Raw genomic sequence first — 13,101 nt, forward strand, 5'->3', positions numbered from 1 at the left:
TCAAATTCCCTTGTCATTCATTACAATTGGTAAGACCAAGGGATATAGCTGTAATGGGCGGCAAAAGGTTGTTGAGCTTCACAAAATGGCTATAAGAAAATAGCAAAAGTATTGAAAATGCCCATTTCCACAATCAGGGCAATAATCAAGAATTTCCAGTCAACTGGAAATGTTATGAATTAACCTGGAAGAGGACAGGTGTCTATATTGTGTCAACTTCCGTGAAGAGGATGGTTTGAGAGGATGGTTTGAGAGGATGGTTTGAGTGGTCAAAAAAATCTCCAAGGATCACAGCTGGAGAATTGCAGACGTTAGTTGTGTCTTAGGATCAGAAAGTCTCCAGAACTACAATCTAATGTCATAATCCCCACAAGTTGTTTGGAAGGTTTTCAAGAAAAAAAGCCTCTACTGTCATCCAAAAACAAACTCAAGCTTCTTTAGTTTGTCAAACACTACTGGAACTTCAAATGTGATCAGGTTCTATGGTCAGATGAAGCCAAAATAGAGATTTTTGTCAATAAACACTAGAGGTGGGTTTGGTTGCCATATGCAAAAGTACTTTATGTCCACAATAAAATATGGTGGTGGCTCTTTTGGGGCTTTTTTCTGCCAGAGGAACTGGACATTTTGTTAGGATACATGGCATCATTGACTTAAATATCAACATATGTTACATGAATACTTAACTGCCTCTAACAGAAAGCTTAAAATAGGCCGTGGTTGGATCTTCCACCAGGACAATGATCCAAAACATACATCAAAATCAAAACAAGTATGGTTTAGTGACCACTAAATCCGTGGCCATCCAAGTCCCTTGACTTGAACCCCATAGAAAACCTGTGCGGTGAACTGAAGAGGAGAGTCCACAGCTTGAAATTTAAAGGATGTGGAGAGATTCTGTATGGAGGAATGATCTCAGATCCCTTGCCATGCATTATCCAACCTCATCAGGCATCACAGGAGAAGACTCGCACAAGGTATTGACTAAATGGGTGCCAATAATTGTGCCACATATATGCAGGGCCGGCCTTAGGGGTGTGCGACCTGTGCGACCGCACAGGGCGCCATGGTAGCAGGGGTGCCTGCCCGGGACTTACGGTAACTTAAGACATCGGTTTTGGGTTTTTTTTGTTTTTTTTTTTAAACTTTATTTAACATCATTCATGTTAAATAAAGTTTAAAAAAAAAAACCAATAAAAATACGATGCTTTAATCTAAGTCCCGGGCAGGGGCGCCGAGCGGTTGCTCGTGAAGTTCTCAGTAACCGCTCGGCGCCCCTTACTCTCCGCGGTGCCAGCATCTCATGACAGGAATAGTCCGGCGCTCAACATGAAATGCCGGCACCGCAGCAGAGTGAGAAGACGGATGCCTCCCGCTCTCACCGCAGGACTCCGGCAACAAGGTAAGGGGGGGTGTAGTTTGAAGGGGCGGGGGGGGTAGTTTGAAGGGGCGGGGGGTGTAGTTTGAAGGGGCGGGGGGGTGTAGTTTGAAGGGGCGGGGGGTGTAGTTTGAAGGGGCAGAGGGGGGGTAGATTGAAGGGGCAGAGGGGAAGGGTAGTTTGAGGGGGGGTAGTTTGAAGGGGCAGAGAGGGGGGGTGGGTGGACGCCAGAGAAGTAGTCCGCACAGGGGGCCACAACGCCCAAGGCCGGCTCTGCATATATGTTTCACAATGTTCTTTTTTGTTGATAAACCTGTCTTGTGTTTGCAATTGTTTGATACCATTTTGTGTAATTTTTGAAGAAACAGGTTAAACAATAGAGACAATTTTTCACAGCCTTTTTTGCCAATATTAGTGGAAGACACTATATATATCATATTTTGTAAATAATCTAACGTATCAAGTCTAAATTTACTACCTTTTTTTGCGAGAGTCTGGAGCCAGATAGTATGGGTTCAGTTAAAACGGGCCAGGGTTCAACCTGGGAGTCAGACAGTCAACAGGATTGTTATTATTTATTTATTGTTTTATATAGCGCTGTACAATGGGTTATGAACTATACATGGGTTACCACATGGATAAGAGACAATTTAAAAACTACACTTATCTATGTCACCCCGACTGCAGCTTTACCTATACCTGGGAGTTTTTGGGTTCCTGCTACCCTGAGCCTACCCTTGCATGATGCGGCCTAGCGTGAGGAAAAGTATAAGTGGAGTCCGGTATGCAGGATAATGCAAGCTGACCAGGAGGGGTTAAACAACGGAAAGTCCAGGGAGCACTGTATATATAATCATACTCTAAATCCGTGAGACAAGTCGAGGTCAGAGACACCAGAATAGTAGCAAAATCCGTAAAACAAGCCAAGATCAGGGTCACCAGAATAGGGGCAATATTCGTTAAACAAGCTGGAGTCAGGGTCACCAGAATAGAAGCAATACAAGCCGAGATCACAAGAAGCTGGAACTCACGAAACAGGAACAGGGTAAGATGGTTTTTAAATGTTCCCAGGCTAGGTGGCATCATCAGGAGCGTGCACAGCTGACATCCTCCGGCGGCAGAGTAAAAAGGGGGGGGTATTGCGCGACAATCTCAGCTTCAGCATGTACACTATGCTTGCGGTGGGCAACACTCGGAGGTGGTTACGGAGAGGGAGCTCATTTGGGAACCCTGGTTTAATTATCATCTTTAGGATCGGGGTTTAAGCAGCAGGGGCTATGGAATTCTGCTCTGTCTACCGCACTGACTATTCCTGGGGATTTTTCCAACTCTGATGCTCAGGGTCCCGATGTCAGATCAAGTCACTTTTTGGAACAAAACATCCTTGGACCCTGAGCTCTTCATTGACTGGGATTGACGTCACTCTCTCTGTATCACCCCCCCAAAAAGTCACTCTTTGTCAGGTGGGCATTGCTGGCAATAGAACTGTATGGAGGTGTCTGGTAGTTGATGAGATTATACTCCTAATCCAATTATGTTTTGTCTGTGCTGTCCCCAATAACATCAATTCTGTTTGTACCCTACACTAAGCCTCGGCTAGTGTTTGGGTTAACATGAAGGGTTAATCCCTTGAGCAATTGAGCTTTCAGCGGCAAGGAAGATCTCTGCGGCGGAGCTACTCAGTCGGAGTACAGGTCTCTGTCAAAACCAGCATCATCACACAATATTTTTTTTATTGTTCTCTAATTACTTGGTTTTCTCTTTCACCACCTTCCCCTCCCCCAACTTATCCCACTCTCAGCAACCTCCCTTCTCTTATAAATCACATTCCCACCTTCACTCAGTCTATCTTCTTTTGCTCTAAGCAGTTACTGATATATTCCCCAGTCATTGGCTTCTTGCATCATAAATTCATGCTACGTTCCTATTACTCTGCTCTCCCCCTTGCTAAGAAAAACGACTGTATCTCCTCGTCTTATCTCTTCGTTGTCTCATAAACCCAAACACCTGTTTGGGACCTGTTGGCACCTTCAATTCCCTTCTTTGCTGCATCAAAGCTTTGCCTCCCATTAGCCTTACTGCCTTTAGCTTTGCCGCCTACTTCTGTGAAAACATTTAGAAGTGAAATATCTGCACAGTCTTTCTCCTACTCTCACCCTCCTTTTGACTCTTCTTCTTCTTCTTCACATGTACTGAACTCTCCTTCATCCCTTCCACTAAACCATTTCTCTCTGGCCACTGAAAATTATGTTTCTGTTCTTCTCCTTTCCTCTTGCCTAACCCCATGTTCCCTCAATTCTATGCCCTCTAATTTTACCTGGTTTCTCTTATCCACTCTTTGGCTTATAGTAACTCATATGTCCACTCTCTCCCTCCCCACCAGATCCTTCCCATCCATGCTACTATAATCTAAAAAAAAGCTCTCTTATGTGTGTTATCTGTGTGCTGGTCAGGTTCTATGTGGGCAGTGTGGACTCCAGGGCTGGCTTTGGGGTGTGCAACCTGTGATCTATGCCTGAAAGTTAGGGGGTTTTATCTACACCTGTAATGCGGGGATTTTGTGTGAATTCCAATTTATATATATGTGCAAAGCTGTTTTTTTGTGTTATCCTGTTGATCTATATCTGTTATGCTATGTTTTCATACATTATTTATGTATACCTGCAAATACGGGGCTTGTTTGTCTTATTCATTTTTTTGGGGGGGGTAGGTAGGAGGTGGGTTCCAGTGTATAAAAAAAAAAAGAGGTGCGGTCTGAGAAAGAAAAGCAGTTTTCGTGATGTTCCTTTTTGTTTAATTTTTTTCAAAATATTTACTTTCTCAACCATTTGCTCCTCTTTGAAATTATTGCCGGCACACCAAGGGACTTGAAGGTTTTGCTTTGGCACACCACTACCAAAAGGTTGCCTACCCCTGGACTAGCCTATTGCATAATAAGTTAATATGGGAAAAAAAGGGTTTGCATATGATTACTTCCTTTGAGAAATCATTTTAGCATGTTTTAGAAGCGTGTCTGATCTGTATAGTATAATTCCAGGTTGGTCTGCCAGTCCTAATAAGGCCGCAAAATATTATCAAAGAAAATCTACCAGTTGCATATTGTAAAATTCACTGGTCATTTGCTTGTTCCTTGTTCTTGGATTTAGTTATCCCACAATACTTGCATGTCTTGTTATGATTCAATGTATTCAGAGGTCTTCTAGTAATGCTTTCATGTCATTCACAAAAGCCACCATGTCTGAAGAGACTTCTTCTTCATATTCTTCAACTCTGTCTGTGAGCATGCCATCTTTTATTACTAAATTCCCTCTCACTTCATTTAAGCCCTTTGCTTTTGGTTAGTCTGCCATTGAGAAGACATCATTGCGTCAAAGTAGAGTTATAAAAAGTCGATGAAATCTTTGTTTTTCCTCAATATAATCCCTGGTATTGAGAGCTCTGCTAAACAGCTATCATATACTATATACACTATTCAGCTCTACCGTCATGCATTTGTTAATAGATTAGAGGGATAGATACAAAAAAATGTAAGCTAAGCATGTATACCTTTAAGTAAGAAAGGACAGCAGGAAGCAAATGATAATTAATAATTCTCCCAATATAATTCCAACTCTTCCCTTTTCATATCATTCCTAGTTTTGTGCATACATTAGAAATACATATGTGGCACCATAGAGAGTTGTAGCGTAATTTCCACTGGGAGAAGGCTATGGTTTTCTCCTCAGTCCCATCCCTTCTAAAAATCTATGGGACATGTGTCTGTGCCTTATGTTTTCAATATCCGTATCATTTGACTCATACAATTTAAACTTGCTTGTATGTCAAAACAAAAGTAATTCTTATTAAAAATGCCAGCTTACACTATTTTAATAAACTACTTTATATAACAACAGATTGTAGAATTAAGGATTACTAAAGCACCCGACACACACGTATGAGGTCATATTATAATAATATTCTGCAGCACTGTACAATGAGTAAAAAGAATATAACAAGTAGTACATCACATAACAATTTGAACTTACAGAAACAAAGGTGATGAGGACCCTGCTCAGAAAGGCTTACTATCTAGAAGGGGGTGGGGGTATACTATATAAGAGGTGAATGCATATGTTTGATATATAAGCATCCCCTTTCATATTAATCTACAAGTAAAGTCCACGCTTTACATAAAAGTGTAGGTACTTCTAATTTTAGACAGTTGTCGCTCCTAGATATATGTTGGTGACAGTACAATATAGAATTCAGTTTAATAATTCTGCTAAAGAAACAAAATATAGGAAGAAAATATGTACGCCAATATGTATGTATGCCAACCTTTTTACCAGCATGCCAGCAAGCTCACAATAGATCCGTCAGCAGAATGCTGGCAGTTTTATAGCAGCCATATTAGGTTGTGTACTCAATGTGCCGGTTGTGGGACCTAAAGGCAATGATTGGATATTGACTTTACTTTCTTTGGCTTAAAGGAGCTGCTGATCTGCTCGATCTGTTTATGCTCGATCTGCAGTTTTCTTTCTGCCACAAGGGAAGGCGTTCTGTAATTGTCATACTATATTTCAGTAGGGTACCTACCAATGTGTCTATTTTAGTTCTTGAAGCAGAAGAGAAGGAAAACTGTTTTCCCATTGTGGTTTATATGTGTTCACTACAGTTGACTTTGGGCACTTAGTGGTACCTCACCTATCGTGAGCTGCTGTCAGAAGCGTAGAACCAAAAGCTAGAGTACTGTCGCAAATAAACATGTATTTTGCTATTTTTTGGGCAAAAATACATGATTGTGTTTAACATTGTTTCACGTGTGAAATTTTCTAATGTCCAAGAGGCTTCCATGTTGCGATAGCCAGTTTCTCAAATAGCAGAGGATTATGGTTAGGTGAGTACACAGAGGAAACATATGAATAAATTATTAAGTCATTATTTATGAGGGTTTTTTTCAACAAACATAACATACATGTTCATTATAAACACAAGACATTGTAGCTTAGAACATGTGTGACTGTATCAATAAAGTTCATAGAAATGTATGTTTAATTGGTGGTAAACAACCTACCTAATTACATACATATTTGTCAATAGGTCATAAAGGCACTTAAAAGGTCTTGGTAAAAGCCCTACCCCTATCATCTCCCAGACAACAACCCCCCCCCCAAAAAAAAAAAAACACAAAAGAATTCCTCTTTGGCCATTTGAAATGTTGGGAAGTATGCAAAGTAAGTTGGGGGAAGGGTGCCAGAATCACAGTTCTGCCATGAAACTAAGCACACAGTTATTGCTCCTCTTTTAAGTTGGTGATGATTACTTTATACAGCCTTTTTTTAAGAGTAGAAGTAGGAGACAAGGGCAGGAAATTAAATAGTTATTCTAATTTTGCCACCCTTTCTGCAGATCTCACGTTTCCTCTCATAATACCATCCCTTAATTTGAACTTGGAATATAAGTCTTGTTCCTATGCAGGAGAAGTGACATTTAGAAATTGGATCGCTTTCCAATGTGCCTTTTTTAAATAGACTAGAACTCGTCAGCAACTCTGGGGTTAATAAATAGCTGAGTTGGACACTTTGGTCAACGCAACTTCTGACTCAATGACACTTAGACATTAGTAACAGACTTCTAAGAGTCATTATTAACAAATAGTGATTCTGCTTTTTAATAGTGATAGTACTTTCATCACATTTATTTACATTTTCAACTTAAAACAACAACCAGTGCACCGTAATTTTCAGAAAGATCCCTGGCTCTTGTTTTGGGTTTGTGGGCTATGTAATTTATTTACCATGAAGAACGCTTTATAGATTTATATATTATATACCAGCTTCTAACCATGTAATTAATCTAATTCATTGGATTGCCAAGACAATCAACAAGTCATCAGTCTATATGGATATTTTATTCACTTTCTACAATGCAAAATTCTTCGGGGACAGTATTTAAACGTGATTAGCCACTGCTGGTGAGCTCTATGAAACAATCAATTGTCCTGTTTTGCTCCACCAAAGAACACCCAGAACACATCAAAGATTTTTACCAAAGTTTCATTATTTGCATAATGCCTCAGGTTAAGTGGCTTTCTGGTGAACTACAGTATGGAAGGGAGCAGGGACAAAAGACATTTTGCATTGAGAAAGTATGGTTAGCTTTAATTAATTGGCGACCACAGATAGTTAGGAGTTCTGTTAGGAGTGACGTCTTTTTCCAAACACATGCATCTGTTAATTGCAAACAGTGAATGCATATGAAGGTACTTTGTACGTTTCATATATATAAAAAAATTCTTAGGGAGAAGGTGCAGCTCCAGAGCTCTAGGAGAACATTGGACGTTGGCCTAGTAAGACCTCCATGGAAGACCAGCTGAGTCAGTGCTGGAGCTGACGTGAGGTAAGTATGCTACATGTGAGAAGTGTTCAGTGGAAAACATATCCTACACAGTTGGGGAAAGGTCAAATTGGGGGGGTTTTGGTGGACACCACATAAGTTTAAAGGAATCTCTCAAGTGCAGATGGTGACTAGAGCGTCCTTTTAAATAGTGGATGATTAAGAGATTAATGTGACTTTCCCTTTAAAGTCATAAAAGCAATTTGCTTTTATTCCTGTAAATGGGGGGAGGATTTTAGTTTGCAGCCAGACAAAAATCCCTCGTAATCTATTCACAAATATTTTAATTACAGATTCAATAAAAAGGGAACTGTCACCATCACAGGTTTTTAACATATCAAAAATTAATTTATTAAAACAAACTATAGATTGTACTGGGGCTGCTCTTCCTAATGTAAACCAGTAAAACATAGTTTTCATTTCATCTTGTTTTTTTTGCCCAGATGATATCGGCCCACTCATATAAATAGGTGTTCACAAAAAGAGAGTGGTAACTTTCAAAAAGCTGGAGGGACAAAATCATAGAAACCCTGAAAACAGGAAGTTGAGATGGCTCCTCCAAGTGGTTTTCACAAAAGGTGGGCTTAATATGTATAATATTCGGTTAAGATTTTACTATGTAACCCGCATTATATAGGTTCACTTACAGTGATTAACTCCAAAAACATATCTGCGAAAAGAAACAAAGTCGCTATGTCTTGCAACAAAAGATAGTACAATTTATTACACATGAGGAAGTGAAGCAAACCATCATTTGCTTCATTTCCAATAATATTAAGTTCTATATCATTCTTGTATGAGTAACCTATTAAGGGACAGATTGAGACCCTTTTGGCCCAGATTGAGAATGACATGGTGGCCCCGGCATTTTAAGGCCAGCGACTTGTGTGAATGCACGCCACGTTTTTTGTACTTTTGTACACAGCGTATGGATGGACGTATCAATCCGCAAGGCACGCACTGCAGGTGAATACGGGTTGCTGTCCGCCAGCAGCCCTCTGGCCATTTGCCCAGTGTGCCAGATGGCCAGTGCGGGTCTGGGTCCTTAGCCCTCTGCAGCGCAGCTACCACTATGCAGCCAGTGGTGGTACACTGGCAGATAATCTATTAGCTCATAGAAGCTTGGGGCCCCTAGGAATGTGCCTAGCGTGCCGAATAGACAATCTGCCACTTTTATATATACCCCGCGTTAGACTTAACCTTTCACTAAGGTACTGTGTACGATTGTAGTAATGACAGTTTATGTTCAGTACACAGAATGTATTGGCGCTGATAGGGTTAACACGAAGTGTAAAAAGTGCCACCCTCCACCCCTCACACATGTTTCTGTGACTCAAGATTAGTGTCACTACCCCTGTGACAGAGCGGGACAGGTGCTGAACTTGCTCCCGGGGTGTCTGAAGGGGGAGGGGGGGGAAAGTTTGTGTACTCTGACAACAGCAGTTCACATCCTACAAAAGTTTATCGTTTTCCTTATAATTTTAGGTGGGCTTGAAAGACGCTGATATATAAAAAGCAAGAAAATTAAACAAATATATAAATTTTAGAGCATAAAAGGAAACATAAGAAGAAATCCAAAGAAAAGCATTACTGTACATGAAACAATGAATGTTTTATGATTTGAAACATTATGTTGTAGTGTATGTGTGTGTGTGTAAGTAAAGATAGAGTAAGAATGCCACACTTCCATGTTTAGGAACCCCAATTATTCTGTGAATAGGATTTTTTTTCTTTCTAGGGTAAAATGGGGAGACTGGTTTCTTTGTCTTTAGAGAAGCAGAATACAATAAATAAATCAAACATTACATGGAAGAACAGTCATGCTTTGCTGTTACAGAACATAATACATTCATGGCAAATATTAAACTTTTAAATTGTATAGATACAACGCTACTGCTCAAACACATCTCATTATGCCAGTTAAGGGACAGTAAAGAATTTAGGAAACCAGCCCCTAAACGCATGTATAGTTCCTTCTTACCGCGTTTCCTTCTAAACACACCAACTGCAGGATCTGTACATTGAAAACGAGGTCTAAATTTGAGTCATAACCTTGACAACGCGTGCAGTAAAAGTTCTACAAAACTTTACACGAAGAACTCTAAAGTGGTTTATATCTCATTGACATCCTGTATATGAAAATAGTTAGAAACTGATTAGTTATATAGTTAATATGAAAGGTTAGTGTTGTTTTTTATGTTATTAGGGTACATGGATGCATCAGTCTTGGTGTAAGAGCCATCCTTGAGAGAGCGCACACTTTATACCACAGAAAAGGTGGAGGAGGTGTTCTTTGGCCCTGCCACTTGAGCTACCTTCGGTTTTATAGGGACAGTTTAATGTCCCAGACAGTTTCACCAAAAGAATGCTTATTAAAGTGCTTTATGAGTACTTTAAAATGCATTCCTTAAACGTGAAAAAATAAGGTGCTGACTTTAGGAAGGGCTTCAGCTCTAGGATCAAGGAAGCCCTCTTATTGAAATCGAATCCGCACATGGAGTTGGCTCAACACAGCTCCTGCTCGGGAAATAGCTGGGGTGCTGAGAAAGAGGCAAACGCATGTGGGGAAATTATGCCGGATCGTAAATCAAAATAGACCTTTCAGCATGAACATGCATAAGATGGCGGGCATGTCCCTTTAATTAATTAAACCGTTCCGAGTAAAATGGTGCCTACAGGAAATCTGGCAGAATAGACGTACAGTTATACCCAATCACGATGTATGCAGGGAGTCGGCCATCTTTTAAAATGCTAACCGAGACTTAAAATCCAGGTAGGAAATTAGGAACAGCTGGATTTTGTACCTCATGACAACTTATAGTAGTAGATAAATACAATAAGTGCAAGTAAGAATTAAAGATGCTACAAAAGTTAGAAGCCTAAACATGCATTTGCACTTTCACTTCACGTTCACAAACATTTCAGTAGACATTACCACAAAAGCCCACCACCTGAGGGGACAACAGAGCCAGAGAATGCTAAAACTGTGCGTGATAACACATATGTTTATATACTATTTTATGGTGGTGCAATTTGTTTTATACAGGCCTGTCCTGCCAATAACCACTCTCTTCTCTGGTGGAAGATAATTTTTTAAAGAGTCCACCCAACTGTGTTTTAGCATTGATCTCATGTCTTCTGTAATTAAAACAAGACAAGACATTTCCAATGTGACTGATTTGCAAGTAACTACAAAAGGCATCTTGTGTCCAGAGATGATATGATAACCCTGGAAAAGGCCCTAAGCAAGCATTGATTATTCACAGCCCCCTGTTGTAAAAAAAAAAAAAAGTATTTTACTGTAATTTTTTTTACTTTAACTTAAAGGTTTAGTAGGAAGGAAGGTACGCCATTTTACAATAAATATTAAAAAAAAATGTAAAAAAAAAACTACACAATATAAAATACAAATCAGTTAATAAAGTTAGTAGAGAAAAAAAAACACAATCCCAGTGTTTCAATGGAATGCACCCTTATGGCAACATGCATAATATACAGAATATATATTCGAACAATATTTAAATGTACATTTAGTGATGGCAGCTGAAATACACAAGACTAGATCCTAAACCGACCTTTAATTTAATTAACATATAAATGACTGTCAAATTGCACCCATTAAACAAATATTATGAAGAAAATAAGTCATCACCTCAAAGGGAAACATATTTAAAATGGAAGACAGTCACTAAGGACTAAACATAAAGTTTGAGAACTGGCAGGTATATGATTTATCATTCCCCGGATTAGCGCAAAAAATCCTTTACAATGGTAATTAGCCAAGCTAATTGCTTTATTTTCCTATTGTTCTCCATTTATTTATTTAAGTCCAATCCCTAAATTAAAATATCCAGAGGCAGCACAGAGCCAGCCAACAGCAACCGGATTTATGGTTATGCCACCTTCACACAAAGTCTGTAAATACTAAAATGCATTTAAAAAACCTGCTTGTGTAACACGGGTGGTAAACCCCATCAGCGACCGGAACCACAAATTAGTGGTTACTTCACGTCTAACCCCAAAATGTAGAAGCAAAATCGCACTGGACGGGTTATGTTGCTCCTGGTGCATTGGCAATTATGACCAGTACCCCAAAAAACTGACTCCAGGGTACATCATGTTCCACACACATGAAAACACATATCATTCATGATATTTGCCCTTGTTTTATTTGTAGTCAGGAGATTCTGTTGCGCTATTACAATAGGGAAGAGTGAAAACGACAAAAAAATAACTGAAAGGCCAAGAAATCCGTCCCTATCCGAGTACTAATGAAAAAGGGATGTACAACCTTCAGAGAATTTATTGTGGAAAGGTAGTGTGCTTTTTTTTCTTTTATTATAGATTTCCAATTGTGTAGCCCTTCATGTTCATTGACATTGGTGTTTATTCACAAAAAGGGATTATATTCAGTGGTTTCTCCAGAGTTGTGCAATCATGATCCATAGCTACATCTTCTCTTCTTGTATAGTGAACTTGGCAACGTGAGACATTCAACTCCACTTAGCTAGTTGGTTTTGGCTTATGCCAATGTGGCACTGTGGAAGGCATGCTTACGCATCATTGCCCGCTACTGATTTAAGTGTACATGAGATTACTGCGCAGAACCCAGGGCTAGATAAATCACAGAGGACAGCCTTGGCAAGCAAAACCGCATATAATAATGATATAACTTAGCTTTTTGTCCAACCCTGTTGCTATCATCCAAATGATAACCCTCTTAGTAGACAATACCAATTCCTTAAATTATATGTATGCCATAAAAACAAGTGTGTATGAAAACCAATATCTCCAAAATATAAAGCGATAAATACCCCAAAATGAAACAAAATATTATGCAAGAGTATACAAAATTCATATAGCTCTAAGGGGCCTGGGTAGTAACTCTCAGACCGGGCATCAAGTAGTAATTTGTATACTAATGTCACTGCCGGGTGCACCATTGGTTAGGTGATAGCAGCATGGGGGGTTACAAATAACAGAAAGGTAGGGTCCCAACTATTTGCTGAAATGTGATGCTAATGGTGCCTTTTTAGCTGTATTCATCCCAGTAATTGTAATCCCTAAATACAATTTAAAAAAAAAAACAACAACAATAATAATACTTATAACGCAAATAATAACAACAATACTAATAATAACAACAGCAAAATTATTAATACTACTACTATATGGCTTTAGTTTCAAGGAATGTTTGCGGCACTTTATTTACGACACATGCTGGTACAAGCCATCTGTTGTTCAGGAACCACTGTGTGAATGTTCTAAGAGGTTTTCTGTGTTTTGCAAAAGAAATGGGTCATTTTGCCTTCATAGTGAAAACATTAACTTCCATTACAAGTAGGTTT

Source organism: Spea bombifrons, chromosome 1 (genome assembly GCF_027358695.1).
Source record: "Spea bombifrons isolate aSpeBom1 chromosome 1, aSpeBom1.2.pri, whole genome shotgun sequence".
Taxonomy (NCBI): domain Eukaryota; kingdom Metazoa; phylum Chordata; class Amphibia; order Anura; family Pelobatidae; genus Spea; species Spea bombifrons.